Source organism: Chenopodium album, chromosome 13 (assembly GCF_948465745.1).
Source record: "Chenopodium album chromosome 13, dcCheAlbu1.1, whole genome shotgun sequence".
Lineage (NCBI taxonomy): Eukaryota > Viridiplantae > Streptophyta > Magnoliopsida > Caryophyllales > Amaranthaceae > Chenopodium > Chenopodium album.
In genome coordinates, this window is record NC_137846.1 from 15,839,325 (window position 1) to 15,852,328 (window position 13,004).

Here is a 13,004-nt window from a genome sequence, read left to right on the forward strand (position 1 = left end):
GCATCCAAATTGAGCTCCTTAATAGCCCAATATGCCTTGTATTCTAATTCCACCAGAAGATGACATGCTTTACCGTACACAAGTCTATAGGGGGTAGTACCTATTGGGGTCTTAAATGCAGTTCTGTATGCCCAAAGGGTGTCATCCAACTTGTCGCTCCAATCTTTCCTAGATTTGGCTACCACCTTCTCTAATATGACCTTGATTTCCCTGTTGGAAACTTCAACTTGGCCACTAGTTTGGGGATGATAGGCTAGACCTGTCCTATGGTATACACCATACTTCTTGAGAAGGGTGTCTAACTTCCACTCATGAAAGTGAGATCCTCCATCACTGATTATAGCTCTAGGTACTCCAAATCGTGGAAAGATGGTCTTCTTGAAAAGTCTATGGACCACCTTGGCATCATTAGTAGGAGTGGCAATGGCCTCAACCCACTTGGATACATAGTCGACGGCGAAAAGTATATAACGATTCCCATTTGAAGAAGGGAACGGTCCCATGTAAACAACACCCCAAACATCAAAAATTTCTACTTCCAAAATCCTGGTTTGAGGCATCTCATGCTGCCGCGAAATGTTGCCAGTCCTCTGGCAAGAGTCACAAGCCTACACAAAAGTGTTAGCATCCTTAAACATGGTGGGCCAATAGAAACTTGACTCATTAATCTTGGCCACCGTTTTGGTAGGGCCATGATGTCCACCATAAGGTGAAGTGTGGCAGCTAGTAAGAATGCCGTGGACTTCCCATTCGGGAACACACCTGCGAAATAATCCATTTGCACACTCACGAAACAAAAAAGGATCATCCCAAAAATAATGTATAACATCATAAAGGAATTTCTTTTTCTGTTGGTAGGATACGTCAGGGGGTAGAGTACCACCCACTAAATAATTAGAAAAATCGGCATACCATGGGTGCTGCTCTACAACTGCATAAAAGTGATCATCAGGGAAAGAGTCATCTATAGGAAGAGAATTCTTACCCTCATCACACCTGATACGTGACAAGTGATCTGCCACAACGTTCTCTGCACCTTTTTTGTCTTTTATTTCAACATCAAAGTCCTGGAGTAAGAGAACCCAACGGAGTAGCCTAGGCTTTGATTCTGCCTTGGCTATCAGATACTTCAGAGCTACATGGTCAGTAAAAACAATAACTTTGGAACCAACTAGATATGATCTAAATTTTTCTAAAGCATAAATCACAGCAAGAAACTCCTTTTCCGTGGTGGCATAGTTAACTTAGGCTTCGTCCAAAGTTTGTGGCATAGTTAACTTGGGCTTCGTCCAAAGTTTTACTTGCATAATAAATAGCATGAAAAACCTTGTTCTTTCTCTGTCCGAGCACGGCTCCTAGTGCAAAGTCACTTGCATCACACATAATCTCGAAAGGAAGATTCCAATCGGGTGCACATATGATGGGTGCCGATATCAAAGCCTGCTTTATCCTGTTAAAAGCCTCAAGACACTCATCAGTAAAAACAAAAGGGGCATCCTTGAGTAAGAGCTGAGTTAGTGGTTTAGCAATTTTAGAAAAATCTTTGATAAAGCGACGATAAAACCCCGCATGACCTAAGAAACTTCTAACTCCCTTAACATTAACTGGAGGAGGTAATTGCTCAATCACAGAAACCTTAGCTTTATCTACCTGTATACCCTTATTAGATACAATATGACCAAGAACTACTCCCTCTGTCACCATAAAGTGACATTTCTCCCAATTTAAAACCAAATTGCATTCTTCACATCTTTTCAAAATTTTAGCGAGATTTGCTAAGCATGCATCAAATGAAGAACCATACACACTAAAATCATCCATAAAGACTTCCATAATATACTCTATGAAGTCAGAAAAAATGCTCATCATGCAACGTTGAAAGGTAGCGGGGGCATTACATAAACCAAAGGGCATCCTACGATATGCAAAAATACCATAAGGGCATGTAAATGTGGTCTTTTCTTGATCTTCAGGGTGAATCGGAATTTGGAAAAATCCCAAATACCCATCCAAATAGCAAAAGAATTTATGATTAGCTAACCTTTCAAGCATTTGATCAAAAAAGGGAAGGGGGAAGTGGTCCTTTTTAGTGGCGATATTTAGTCTACGATAATCAATGCACATACGCCACCCTGTAACAGTTCTAGTGGGAATTAATTCATTTTTCTCATTTTTAATCACAGTCATCCCACCCTTTTTAGGAACCACCTGTACAGGACTTACCCACTTAGAGTTAGAAATAGGATAGATAATACTTGCATCAAGTAATTTCATCACCTCTTTCTTAACTACTTCCTGCATATTAGGATTCAACCTCCTCTGGGGTTGAATGCAGGACTTATAATTGTCCTCTAGATGTATCCTGTGCATACAAAAATCAGGGCTAATACCCTTGAGATCATCAATACTGTACCCTATTGCCCTTTTGTGGGTTCTAAGAACCTCTAGAAGTTGGGAAGTTTGAGGGTCATCAAGTGCAGTACTAATGATCACAGGGTACAATTCCTACTCATCAAGAAAAACATATTTTAAATGAGAAGGGAGAGGTTTTAGTTCAGGTTTCTTCACCTCTACAGGTTTTGATTCTTGAACCAATTTTACTACCTTCTTACTCTCTTTAGGATCGAGTTCTTATATGGCAAGAGCTTTCTCAATGGCATCTACCTCTTTGCTCCAAATACTCGCATACCTTGCAGACAAATCTCCACAAAGTATTTCTTCCAAGGGATCCCTTGCAAGAACCTGTGGTAAGCTTTCTTCACAGATATCATCCATTATATCAATCACATCAATTAAACAACAATTTTCCTCTAGCATAGGTCCTTTCAAAACCTTCCCTAAATTAAAAGTGATATTATCATCTCCAATAGAAATGGTTAGTTTACCATTTTTAACATCAATTATGGCTCCTGCAGTATGGAGGAAAGGCCTACCTAATATAATGGGAATTTGTGTATCCTCATCTATGTCTAAAACAACAAAATCAACAGGGATAAAAAATTTACCAACTTTAACAGGGACATCCTCTAAAATACCTAAGGGGTACTTAACAGAACGATCTGCCATTTGCAGAGTAATATTAGTAACTTTAAATCACCCATATTAAGTTTAGAACATATAGACGATGGCATAACACTAACAGAAGCACCCAAATCACACAATGCTTTATCAATGAAGACATTACCAATATGACAAGGGATAGAAAAACTACCAGGATCCTTTAACTTAGGAGGGGATTTATTTTGCAATAAAGCACTATATTGCTCTGTAAAAGCTACAGTTTCTACCTCATTAAAGGCCCTTTTCCTAGTCAGAATATCTTTCATAAATTTAGCATATGCAGGAACCTGTGTAATAAGCTCTGTAAAGGGAATTGTTACCTGCAAATTTTTCACAACCTCCAAAAACTTACCAAAATTCTTATCTAATTTAGTTTTCAATTGACGATTTGGGAATGGTAGTTTGATAACTGGTTGTTGTGCTTCTCTACTCTTCTCCTGAGTAGTATCCTTCCCTGAAGTTGTACCCTGCAATGTAGTATCAGAAATGTTAGTTTTACCCAGGAGCCCTACAGGAACAACATGTATAACGGAATCAGGATTAGCAATTTTAATTAAATCAGATTCATCCTCTTTGGGCATAGGGGGCCCATCGTAGTGTGAACCACTTCTCAGGGTAATTGCATTTGCATGATCCATAGGTGGTATTCCTTGCGATGGTAGAACTCCTTGCTGGCGAGTTTGTAGAGTAGAAGATAATTGGGCAATTTGGGTGTCCATGACTTTATTATGGGCTGTGATTGAGTCAATATGTGTATCTCTACTCTCCATATGCTTTTGCATATTAGTTAAAATCGCTCTAATTTCTGACAATGCAGGGTCAGAAGTTGGAGTAGGGGTTTGTGCTGGGGCTTTTTGGTTAGAGTGGGTATGGTAATATTTCTGCTGTGAAGGGGGTGCTTGTTGTGGTTGTTGTGGAGGTGAAGGATTCTGAACATTGGTACTCCGATAGGATAGGTATGGATGGTTCCGAAGGCCAGGATTATAGGTGTTGGAGTATGGGTTATTTTGCCTATAGGTTTGGAAGGCATTAACCTGCTCTATAGAACTCCTGCAATCTTGCTCCCAATGTCCTACAATACCACAATTTTCACAAAAAGCTTCATTAGAATTATTAGAAACAGCATAAACATTAGCAACAGAAGTAGGAATAGAAGTACTAAGACTATCTAGTTTCTGGCAAATAGATGTAAGTTAGGCTTGCAAAAAGGATACTGAATCAACGTGGTGTTTGCCTTTGTTCACAAAGCCTCTAGAATTCCCATATTGGGAATTATGTATTGCCATATCTTCAATAACTTGACCTGCATCATCAACATTAAGATTCATAAATCTACCACTAGCTGCGGAGTCTAGAATCGTCCTGGATGTATTTCCTAATCCGTTGTAAAAGGCTTGAATCAACTGCCACTGTGCCAGATTATGATGGGGACACTCCCTCTATAGATCTTTGAATCTCTCCCAAGCTTCATATAGCGCTTCATCTGGCTCTTGGGCAAAATTCTGAATTGCACTTCTCAATAGAGCTGTTTTCTCTGCAGGGTAATATTTGTTATAAAAATTCAAAGCAAGAGTTTCCCAGTTAGTAATACCTAGTGCAGTTCTATTCAAACCATTAAACCACAGTTTAGCTTTTCCACATAATGAAAAGGGAAAAAGAATCTCCCTTATCTGGTCCTGCGTAACCCCATTCTGCCTAATAGTATTGCAGTACTGATAAAAATCTGCAATGTGAAGATTTGGATTTCACCCTTGGCTCCACTGAACTGCTTCCTTTCTATCATAGTTACGAATTGGGGCTTGATCTCGAACTGGACTCCCTCGAGATCTGGAGTAGGCGAAAGGTGTGGAAAATCCGTCAGGGACGGTTGCGAGTAATCGCTGAGCTTCTTAGGTGCTGTCATCTCTGATTCTGAATCTGATGGAATTTCTAAATCACTAGAATCAGTTGGCGGATCGTTAGGAATATCGTAACTCCCAGAACCTGCCAGGATTTGTCTGTAGAGATTCTTTTGTCTATGGAAAAAACGCTCGATCTCAGGATTGAATGAAATATAACCTGATCTGGAACCCCTGGGCATAAACAAAGAACTAAAAAGACAAATATGAGAATTTCCTCAAAGAACTAACGTTCTTTGAGACAAGAGAAAATAATCTAGACTACAAAGAATAATCAGAAATAAAAATTAATACCGTCTCCCCGGCAACGGCGCCATATTTTGACAGGCTAAAGTCGTAGTCACCCAATAAAAAATAATACCTAAATCCACTAACTATGCAGATAGGGAAGAAGGGTCGAACCACAGGGAAACGAGTTAATTTATTCCTAATTAATCAATATAATATAAATTATCAAGTAACGAATTTGTTATTATAAAAGGGAACTAAACTACTAAGAGTATAAGTGGGAAGGAATAAAAGTAGGAGGAAAATCAATGAAATAAAAGCCTAGGGCATAGGTTCACCAATAAACAATATTCCAAGGTAAAACATAACAATCAATCATCAATGCATCAATTAATCAGATCATAAAGGGCTTTCTCTACGTATTACAATCACAAAGTTAATTTACCGGTATTAAATCTCATCTCTCGAATCTCGACTTAACCATTTATAAATTAGTCCGCCTATTGAAACTAAGCCTAAACATAAATTCTCATCTCTCGAATCTTGAATCAATATTGCTAAACTCGTACAATTAAACCAGGCTTAATCTAATTGCATAGCATTAAATCAATCAATAGGAAATTAATCAAGCATTGATAACCAACAATAATAATTTACCCCTTCATATTATTTATGAATCCCCATAAACCCTAGAAAGAAAACTACTCAGACATAATTGAACATAAACTAAACAAAGCAATTAAAGGAAACATGATGAAAGAAATAAAGTAAAATAAATGAGATTAAAGTAGAAGAAATCGTTACCAAAGTAATCGGAATTAAGGAGTTGAATTAAGAACAAAAATGGAGAACGGTGTTGTAGAGAGAGAAACTAATCTAAAGCTAAGTAGAGAGAGAAAGTCTAAGAGAAGAGGTCCTAAGCAAAAGCATTAAAAATCGTATTTATACCATAACCCAAAATTACTCCTAATTAGAAACTAAGTAATCGTCGAAGAAGCCTCCCCAGAAACACGCGCCCGATCGGGCTTAGGGCCGCCCGATCGGGCCTGCCTTTTCTCTTCGCCCTCTTGTTCTGGGCATCCGCCCGATCGGGCTAAAGCTTGCCCGATCGAGCCCGGCTATATGCTGGACTTGGATTGGGCTCCATTCTTGGCCCAATTCGAATCTCCACTTCGGGTCTTGAATACTCGGTGTCCAAAAGCAATCGGTCATGCCCTCAAATGCTCGTAGTTGTACCGCAATAATCCCGGGAAAAAGCTCCAAAGATGCAATTCCCTACAAAACTCAACCGAAACTACGAAAACACTAGAAAACACCAATTAGTAATAAAAGTGGCTCTAACGAGCCGAAAACACTACTAATTATGACCAAGGGACGGGGGTAAAACACCATATAAAGTAGACATATCAGTCCTATCCCCTTATTCCTTCTACAACCATCAATAAGTTGCAACCTCGTTCAACTCCTTGTGTGTTTTTGGGATACCCTTCGAATCACCGTGGCTATACATGCTATGATTTCTCATCAAATAAGATCATAATTTGTCGGCATGTTGTGTTTGATGAGAATGTTTTTCCTTTTGATCAATTGCATACTCCTTCTGCTTCTACTTATGATTTCTTATGTGATGATATTTCACCATACACATTGCACTACCTACGGAGTCAGACTTTTTCTCCTAATCCAATGCCACAAACGGCCCAAACACAAGCCTCAAATCTAAATTATGTTGACCGCCCAATCCTTGGTAGCCCACACTAAGACAGCCTATCTTCCTCGCTTCCTGTAAGCCTAGTCAGCCCTCCCTCTTCACCTGACTGGCCCATATCTGTGAGCCCAGCAGACGTGAGCAACCCAAATCCACCTATTTCTCAAACACCTTCTGCCCAACCTTCAACATCCTTGCCTACTAATTGGCCCACTATGGTCACAAGAAGCTAAATGGGTATTTTTAAACCCAACAAAAAATATGAGCTTGCTTATGCCACTATGGTTACAAGGTCCCCTATTCCATGTAACCCGGTAACAACACTTTGTGACCCGAATTGGAAGTTAGCTATGGATGATGAATATGATGCTCTTATTAAAAATAAGACGTGGGAGTTGGTGCCCCGTCCACTTAATGTGAATGTGATTCGTTCTATGTGGTATTTTGCTCATAAAGAAAAATCTAATGGTGTTTTTGAGAGGCATAAAGCTTGTCTTATAGGTGTTGGAAAAACTCAACAGGTTGGTATTGCTTGTGGCGAGACATTTAGTCCGGTGGTGAAACCGGTAACCATTCGCACAGTTCTCTTTCTTTCTTTATCAAAGGCATGGCCTATCCATCAATTGGATGTTAAAAATGCCTTTGTTCATGATGAGGTACAAGAAACGGTGTATATACATCAACCTTCGGGGTATCGGGTTTGTACCCGTCCGGATTATGTTTGCTTGCTGCGTAAGTCATTGTATGGACTTAAATAGGCACCCCGGGCTTAATATAAGCGATTTACTGATTATATCATTTTCCTTGGCTTCACTAATAGTAAAAGTGATAATTCTTTATTTATTTATCGCAAGGGTCGTGATATGACATATATATTGCTTTATGTTGATGATATTATTCTCACTGCCTCTTCTAATGCTCTCTGATTGTTTATAATGAAGCTTCTTGGCTCTGAATTTACTATAAAGGATCTAGGTGTAGACACCGAAATTTTGTTAATTATTAGGTGTCAGATATATGTAAATAAGGAGATAATATTAAAAAATATAAGATATTTATCTTTAGGATCTCGTAGAATATGATTATTATCTTGTAAATTACTCTACGACTCTCTATATAAAAAGGTCAATTCTAGGGTTTAATTAGGCTTCAAATTATTTTCTTGGTATTGCAGATTCTCGACATAAGGGTGGTTGTTCCTTTCTCAACGCAAATATGCCGAGCAAATAATTGAGAGAGCCGGAATGGCTTTATGCAAGTCATCTTCTACTCCGGTTGACACTAAGGAGAAGATGAGTGCAACTTCTAGTACTCCTTGTGAGGATTCGTCCTCCTCCTGCTTCGACTGCAGGGGTGTGTTAAGATATATGTATATATAGTTTTTTAGTGTATTTTAGTTAGGCATATATATTTATATTGATACGTATATAATTAGTTCCTAAGTTTGTTAGTGTATTTTAGTTAGGCATATATTTAGATTGATACGTATATAATTAGTTCCTAAATTTATGCCCATGGAAGCATCTTTGTTGAAATTTTTGTTAACTTTAGTTCAAGCAGCCCTCCAAAACCAATACTTATGACATTTTTTTTTTTGCTGCTCACTAAAATCCTTGATCAAATCAACAACTGCATTGGGCCTGCAGTGTGTTTTCTTGATTTCTAGATTACCATTATCATCATCATTAACATCAATAACTTCATGTACATCAAGGTCAGAATTGTCAAGCTTCATTTTTTTCTTTAAATGAGCTTTTCCCTTTTTTCTGTCTTCTTCTGATGATCCATCAGAATCCTCATTCTGATCTTCTTCTGGTTCATAATTGCTATCTTTCACTTCAGATTTTATCCTTTTCTTTGTTCCTATAATTTATTAAAACATGTTAACTAACTTTGAAAACATTTATATTTACTTTATAAGCATTTTTATTAACTTTATTAAACTTATCAATAGACTTCATACACAAATAATAATAAATAGTTTACTTTATAACAGTTTCTGTTTACTTTATAAGAGTTTCTATTTACTTTATAACAATTTGTATTTACTTTATAACAATATTCGTTTACTTTATAATAGATTAATAGATTCTTTACTATATAAATTTATGAACCTTTTAATGCTTTTAGTTCCTTAACCCTTCTCTTTATCAATATTTGTTTTTTCGAAATCCTTTGAAGCTTAGCACCTAATACATTTAGTTTGCACAATCAGTTTATAAGTATAGACATGTTACAGAACTTTTAAAACATATATATTTACTTTATAAGATTTTTTATTTCTTTACTAAACTAACCATTTACTTTTATACTCAATTATGTAATAGTATGCATCTTTAAATTTGTAACATCAACTTATACAGATAAATGATTTACTTTATAAGTGTTTCTATTTACTTTATCAAATAATTATTGTATTTTAATATTATATACCTTTAATTGGAGATTGCTTTGAATTTGCAGGAACTTTCTTGGCTGCAGGAGATTTCTTGGCTGCAGTAACTTTTTTACTTGCAGCAACCTTCTTTGCTGCAAGAATTTCCTTTGCTAGATCTGGTTGTGTTGGAGGTTTTTTCTTTGTAGTTTTGGCCATTTTAATCCGTTTGCAATTCAAAACAAAAATGAGGTGACCAAGGATAATGTATAGGGTAATGTAATGAGCAAGGATTTTCATCTTTTTTTAATATGTTATACACAAGCCATAATACAAAAGTCACATCAATTTATTGATTAGGCACATCTACTTTTAGGCACATCTTTAGTTTGCACATCTACTTTTAGGCACATCAATTTACTTTTAGGCAATTTCTATCTACTTTTAGCAAATTTCCGTCTACTTTTAAAAATAATGCACTCAAAACTATAGAAACTTAAAACAAATTACTTTTAAGTTATTTTTATTTAATTTCTATTTACATTTTGCAAATCTCTATCTATTTTTAGCAAATAGTAACAATAATGCACTTAAAAATTACTCATAAATTAACCAAAGTCACTTGATTACTCCGTAGCAACATTTTCAATAGCAAATAGCAGAGCAGAAGTACCAAAGCAACAATAATGAACTAAAAAATTACTCATAAATTAACCAAAGTCACTTGATTACTCCGTAGCAACATTTTCAATAGCAAGTAGCAGAGCACAAGTACCAAAGCAACAATAATGCACTAAAAAATTACTCATAAATTAACTATTATCAACAATTACTCCTAAATTAATCAAAACTATTCTAAATTAGTACCAATTGAAACCTAAATTACAACAAATTTAAACCAAAATAATAATTAAATTAAACATAATTTGAACAAAAACAAACTAAATTGTGAAAATACCTGATTTAGAAGAAATCGAACTTAAAAATGCCCAAATTAAACTTCGAAGTTCTCCGATTCAACTTCTGGTACTTCAAATTTAACATAATCAAGCAAAAAGACAAATATAAGTAAAAAAAATTGCAACAAAAATAGCAAAAAAGAGTATGAACTTCGAAGTTTTGATATAATACCTAATATTCGTCAACTTTTGCCTATTTTCGAAATTTTTTGTTCCGAAAATGAATTATGTAGACAGTAGAAGTTATAATTGTGATTATATAGCGAAATTAAGCAGTTGTATGGACGGTTATGGCGGTTTTCGAAGCTTGTGAGCAGTTGAAAATGGCGAAAAAGAGGAGAGAGAGAGGAGAGCGAAAATGACGGAGTAGAGAGAGAAATCGCGCCTTAATTTGCGTGGTACATTTAATTTGTCTGAATCAATTTCGGCCTTTAAATCACGCGCCTCTTGTCTCTGATCTAACGGTCTTGATTGGTTCTTAGTTCCTATTTTGCAATTGGTTCTCATTATAACCTGGTTATATATATATATATATATATATATATATATATATACACACACACACACACACACACACACACACACACACACACACACGAGGTAGTTTCGCTGAAAACAAGGCTTATGCTGAAAACAAAGCTTATGCTGAAAACAACAAATCTCAACCATTCATTATTAGCACAAAAGATCAGACGGTTTAAAAGCCCTAATATTTTTCCAACCTTACATATAATCAATTCAACCGTTTTAAAGGTCACTACATACTAAAATAAGGTAACTTTATTTAAATTGACGACATTTGTATAGAGTCACTATATATAAAAATAACATATCTATATCAATTTGAAAATAATTACATAGAGGTCACTATATATAAACTTAGGGTAATTATATCAATTTGACCCCATTTACCTAGAGGTCACTATATATAAAAATTAGGTAATTATATCAAGTTATATTAATTTTGACGACATTTACACAGAGGTCACTATATATAAAAATAAGGTAACTATATATAAATTTCGGGTAATTATATCAATTTAACACCATTTACCCGGAGGTCATTATATACAAAAATAATGTAACTATATATAAACTTCGGGTAATTATATCAATTTAACACTACCCAGAGGTCACTTTATATAAACATAAGGTAATTATATCAAATTATAACAATTTTGACGACATTTACACAAAGTTTACAATATATAGAAATAAGGTTACAAACTTACAATATCAATTTTGATGAAGTTTGCACAAAAACCCATTATATATAAATACATTATTCTCGCATCGTTTAACAAAAGACCAAACTACTACGTATACTAGTAAAACTAGAATATAATTCTAAAATATCATCAACAATTAAATGAAATGAAGTTAAGCCACTGGATTGAGCACGGATTTCTGGAATTAAACCCAAGCAATCACTTTCCAATTTTCACCACTAACTTATCAATGCCTTCGTCCAGCGCTAACTTGAGACCCCATAGAATTGCTTTCGCCTCTGCTACCTTTGTATCCCACTTCTCAACCGCACCAAATCTCGACTACTGCATTGCTCACCAAACACCGATCCAAGCAGTAGCAACTCCCGAATCACACCACGAGCAGCCGCAACTCCCAAACCACACCACGAGCAACCACCTAAGCAAAAAGCAATAAATAGCAAAAGAATATCAAAATTCTAATTGCAAAACCTTGAAATCAAATTCGATAAATAAATAGAAAAATTATAAATCATATTAAACATAATAATCAAACGAATATCAACCTAGTTTATCCAAAAACATTATATATAGGTGTAAATCAGGAAATCATATTATCGACCCAAAACAAATCATACCAAGAAATTAGATTCAATTTTATCAACATTGCACTTATATGAAACTCAAATAGAAGTTAAAAAGCTCAAATAAATTGTAATTACTCGTACGATTTTGAAAATTAGATTGAAAAAATCAGTTTGATTTTAAACAGAAATGTAGAAAATAAAAAAAATTAAACAAAAATATCAATGAAAAACTCACTTGTGAGATTCACCTTTGAAGCTAACGTCGAAATTGTTAAAGATTGAAGCAAAATCCACTGTAATTTGATGAGTTTATCATTTATTTTGAGTTGGAAGGAGAGAATGAGTAAGATGAGAGAGAAAAAATCAAGAGATTATGGAAGAGAGAGAAAAGAAACATACGGCATAATAGCAGATATGATCTCATCCGTTAGATAGAAATCAACGATCCAGATTAACTGTTTTCAGTTTTCAGAGTTAGTCTTATTTTCACGTGATCATATATATATATAAAGATTAAAAAAGTTATTAGAGTCCACTGGAACGCTCACTGTGTTTTAGAAAATCTCTATCGAATCAACATCACTATTTCTATAACGTAGGTAATAATACTTCAAATGAATTTCTCTCTCTTATTATAGTATATATATATATATTTTTTTAATCATAATACCTAGTTATTTTAAATTTGAACTTGAATTGGTATAAGATTTTCATAAAATTTTCATTTTGAGTGCGTTGTGGAGATCCTTTCAGCCCTAATAACCTAATACATCAAAATGTACACTTAGCCTCACATACATGAGATGTAAATAAACTGTGTAACTTTTTTCAATAATGTAAAGTACAATACTATTAAACTAGATGTTTTTAGGTTCATATTCTTTGTTTGACTCATGATATTAATTAGACGATTACATTATATATTTCAAGCGCGGCTCTTTTTTTATTTTTTAAATATGCATAACCGTAGTTTTACATCCGC

General features: G+C 35.1%; 1 non-coding gene across 1 annotated transcript; it reads left to right on the forward strand.

Annotated features, from left to right (window-relative positions):
- Positions 1-4,476: 4,476 nt before the first annotated feature.
- On the forward strand, positions 4,477-4,583 carry LOC145577175 (small nucleolar RNA R71). Its single transcript, XR_014098655.1, has one exon. It is a non-coding gene; the product is annotated as a small nucleolar RNA R71 (small nucleolar RNA).
- The last annotated feature ends 8,421 nt before the right edge of the window (positions 4,584-13,004 follow it).